This window comes from Coffea arabica, chromosome 9c (genome assembly GCF_036785885.1).
Source record: "Coffea arabica cultivar ET-39 chromosome 9c, Coffea Arabica ET-39 HiFi, whole genome shotgun sequence".
Taxonomy (NCBI): domain Eukaryota; kingdom Viridiplantae; phylum Streptophyta; class Magnoliopsida; order Gentianales; family Rubiaceae; genus Coffea; species Coffea arabica.
The window spans coordinates 41,264,479-41,269,373 of record NC_092326.1 but is presented as its reverse complement, the minus strand read 5'-3'; positions in this window follow the sequence as shown (position 1 = coordinate 41,269,373).

Here is a 4,895-nt window from a genome sequence, read left to right as displayed (position 1 = left end):
TCTACTGTGAAGTTGTCAGTTGATATTCAACTGGAAAGATTAGCATCTTTTGCTTGCTGACTTCATATATACTGCAATTGAGTTGGTGGCTGATAGAAATAGCAGCTTTTCAAAAATATATAGCTTGCGTTTGGGAGAGTGTTGAAGACTGAAGGCTGTTATTGGAAGATTTTAATGATCTATGGCAAACAGAATAGAACGTAGCCTCAATTGGATAAAGCATTAGATATTCTGTGACGTTACAAAATGCTTAAAAGAGAACATGGCTAAGTTATTAGAACAAGATCTAAAGAAAAATGGGAATTAATCAAGCACTAAATCTAATAATCCGGACTCAAATTTTGGGTGTCTTTGTATCATGATCTTAAAAAGTGAACTGTAGTCATATGTGCTTCGTAAATATATCTGTAGAGGATAAGAGCTTTCTACAGCCAAATAAGAAAATTTGAGCTTTCAGCTGAAGCACAGCGAAAAAACACAAAGAAAGCAAACATTCAAAATCATGGGTTTGCAGTCATTCAGTTTGATTTGCTCAGGAACAAGTCACTCTGTTCTATCAGAAGCATCACCATTTTCTCTATCATTTCTGGCACCTTGATGGTGAGGTCTACCGGTGTCACTTGCATTATTCTCGGATCTGCACTTTCTTTCATTTTGTCTTTCTTTTTCTTGCTTATGCTCTTTCATTTTAGTTAGCTTTTGATGATATATGGCAAAGTTCAAGACCTGAAGAGCGGCATCTACATCAGCCTTTAAAATCTATTCAAAAGCAATTAGTGGACATAATTAGTCAAGGATATGTAATTTTGCACATGAAAAAGCATTGGTGCTGCAATAAATAGGGATGAACAGTATAACAGCGAATCAACATACTGCAACATACAGATTTATCTGGCTTCTTAACTTGAATTTTGGATGGGCAGTTGACAGATGTATTATTGTTTCCAAGGTCCTGGCAGTTATTGGAAGTGTTCCAGCCTTAGTCTACATAAAACAATTGCTATTGTTTTGATAAAATTTGAGTATGTTGATGCAAAATACTACATACATGTACACAACTAACTGCGAATTACCTAACTACCTTGGCATTTGGACTGGTACTTCGAAGCTCTGCATATGCAGTTGCAATTTGATCTGATGGCTGTACACAGTAATTTGTAAAATCAGCCATGAACCAGTGACCATGTAAGAGAAGCAAATGAATGGATAACACAAAGGAAACTTAAAAGAGATGTAAACAGAAATTCTTAACACAAATTATGGGACAATGATGTGGCACTTGTAGTTGAGGATTGCATTATTAAAAAGGCAGGAATGCAACCTTATCAGTTAACTCAGGCTGAATTCTGTGTTTTGCATAATGGATGTACTTCTTCAAAAAATCAATGGTGAGGGTCTCATGTTTACGACTTGTTTTCGTCCCATATAGCATTGGGTTATACTTGACAAAGACTGTGGACCCTTGTCATCCCTTTTGTATTGTGTAGCTACATCTGCATTTGAAGATTTGGGTGTTTCACTTTCAGCCATCCAAGCACAAAGATGAAGTTAGCTATATTTTAGTAAAGGAGCTACTATACTCTTATCTCTATCCATAGTGGAATGAAAACTATGCATCTGCAAGACATGTTCTGAGATATGACGCTCTATACCAGGCTCCATTTGATCCAGGACAATGAACAGTAAATCAAAAGGAGAAAGCAAAGAATGTGGGAGTCCAATATTCTTTGTTGTGGTTAGCGAGCAGTGATAGTGTACATAACAAGAATAATATGCAGTCAATAAATGAAAGGAATGGATATCAAACTGGAATTTTTCAAGGAACATAGATTCTGCATCTTACTGTTCCATATATGGGATTTGCAGCTGCTACAACACTGCACTGGGCATTCAAGGATGCATGAATTCCAGCTTTAGCAATTGTTACAGTTTGCTGCTGCGTGACTTCATGTATAGCTACACAATCTTGGTCATTCATTTTGTCAAATTTGTCAATACAAACAACTCCTCTATCAGCAAGAACCATAGCATCAGCCTCTAGCCTTCTTTCTTCTAATGACAATGCCATCAATTTGATAAATATTCACTATAGTTACTTTATAAAGTTAATGATAGCATAAGAGTGTATTACCTGTTTCTTGATCAGAAGTAACTGCAGATGTCAAGTCAACTCCTGAATAACCTTGGCCAGTGGTTGATATAGCTAAAGGTGCAATATTCATGATTGCTCTTAGCAGCTGAGACTTGGCAACAGACTGACTGGCCAATTCTCTTCTCCCAACAGACTTAGCTAAAGTTAATCATGTTTATATGACTATCAAAGAGCATTCAACCAGACTAAGGACTTAAAACTAACTGTAGTTCAACAAGTTGAGGTGTAAAGAGTTTCTCTGGGTGGTAATAAGGAAAGACATTGGACAAGCTACTGAGTTGGGAATAGAAAATAGAGAAAAGAAAAAGTATGAGAAGATTTACATGACCAAAAGCAGAACTCTGAACATTTAATTTAATCGACTCAAGTAATAACTTATCCTGACAAATGAGTACCATTTTTTAAATTGTTTTCAGTTCCACCAAGCGTCAAAAGAACCAATGACTTCTTTATTCATGTATGATCGTATATAGATGCTGCAAGAGAATCGGCAAGTAAGGCAAATGTAATATATGGAGCTTACTGTAATGTGAAAGAGCAGATAGACAGAATATAATCCTTTTACTGCATAGCGTCATCAAAAGCAACACTGGATTACATATGAAGAGACAATACCATATTACTTCTGTAGGTTAGTTTTTCTTCTACAGACGTCAAAAGAAATATTATGCTTCATTATGTTTTGTAGACTAACATAATGAATCATAATATATTCACAAAATATAAGAGTCTGAGTAATCTATGATTAAAGTAGCTTAACAAAAGTAGTTTTTGAAGAAGACAAAGGAATCAGTCAATTTTCAGGTCGCTCTTCTTCTTTTTGCTTGAACCTGTTCCTACCTGTTTGTAGCTATAGGTTTCAGGTTCAAACGTTATGGAGCTCTGCTGTTTACTATCATCCTCTTCAATCAACATTGAAGCTTCATCAACAACTGAGGATATACTGTTTACAGCTTTTGAAGTGAAATTAAGGCTTCTTTTGGCTGAACTCTTTCCAGGTGCGGCAGCAGTTGCAGAAGTGTTGATTGCAGCTTTATCTTCAATTGTTGGTGCAAGCAGTGGAGTGATAATGTCTTCTGATGCTCTGGCTTTTACCTCAGTTATTGCAGGTGTCATGAGTTGGGTTTGTACATTTAGAGGGTCTTCATGATTGATGGATGTTATCATTTGTGGTAGTTCCTCAAGAGTGTACAGTTTGACAACTACATTTTTCTTTTGCTGCTGACTCTGATATTCCACCTCAAATGATCGAACAAAGCAGACAACTGTGTGCTTGCTAATAGATTCTGCAAGCTGCATATCTAGAGCAACTCCCTGTATTATTAAACATTTTAAAAATGGACTTAGCTGTATATCAAGAACAACTGGTTATTCAAACTGAACTGTGAAATGTAAAAAGTTCTATTGGTTGTTTCATTTATGAATAGAGCTTATGTTGAGCTTACAGTTTCATACGCATCACGCAGCTGAATAGCAGTATAAGGAATCAACTTCTCAACTTCTGGAGAGTAAATGGTGCAATTCATTTTTCCAGTTTCGTCAGTCAGTTTAATGCCAATGCGACAGCTGAAAAATTTTATTGTCAGCATGAGAGAAGTTCTAATAAGACTGTTATAATTATGAAGCAATTTTAACTAAAGTAAATTGAAGCAAATTCACTATTATATTAGTTTGTTTTCAACATATGAGCCTTTAAAGGTAAGAAAGTAAAGCAAAGTAACAATTATTTCAGTCTGATTATGACTGACCTCATTTGAATAGAAGTCGATTCGTTACATGAAGGACATGTAATAATCCAGTCTATATCAGCATCAACATTTTTGTGACAATTAGCACAGACTGTGTGCCAACATTTTTGCTGTCCAGGAATGAAGGCTGGTTTTGCTCGTACCCAGGCAGTTTTTTGTTGGAATTTTCATACAAATAAACTATGTGATTATCTCTGTCAGCAAAGATATAAACATTAGAATTTCAATTATGCATGGGAAATTACTTTATCAAAGGATGCCAGAACAGTTTTAATATCTTTGATGAATTCTGGGCCTCGAGGAGGTAGCAGAAGTGATGTATCTTTGAAAGCATTTGCTTCAAGCATATTTTTGAGCTCTTGTTTGTGAGCAGCATACCTAACATAAGTAAAACATATTTAAACTTGAACATAAAAGTTATTTTCAAACTATGAAATGCTGAAACGATGGTGAAATGGACATAATCAAACTGTGTATTAAAAGATTCACTTATTAGTTATGAACTGGACATAATCAAAAGATTTACTTATTAGTCCTGAATTGGGTATTCTCAAACTGTGTGTCTTGGAAAATATGGCAAACGAAAAGATACTGTTCAAATTTTTTTATCATCTTCTGTCTGCATATCAAACATATTTTCTTAACAAGCAAAAAACAGAGATACTCTTGAAGATTTAATGAAGAAAATAAAGTAAGTGAAATTTAGTGAACGAATGAGTGGTTTTTATTTAGAATGAGCAATGTATAAAATGCAAGAATAGGCTGACCATTCATTCATTTGCATGTCTTCAGGAACTGGTGGATTGTAGAGGATGCAAGATGAGAGCCTTGAGGTTGAAGAAAGTGCTGTAGATATAGACAAAGAATAAGAAATAAGAAACCTATTTAAACATAGCTACACAATGAAGTGAGTGAAAATATACATTCTTACAATTAAAGGTTGTAACTTTAATCCTCATAGCTATAATCATGGGGGCAGAAGCAATGTTACTGGC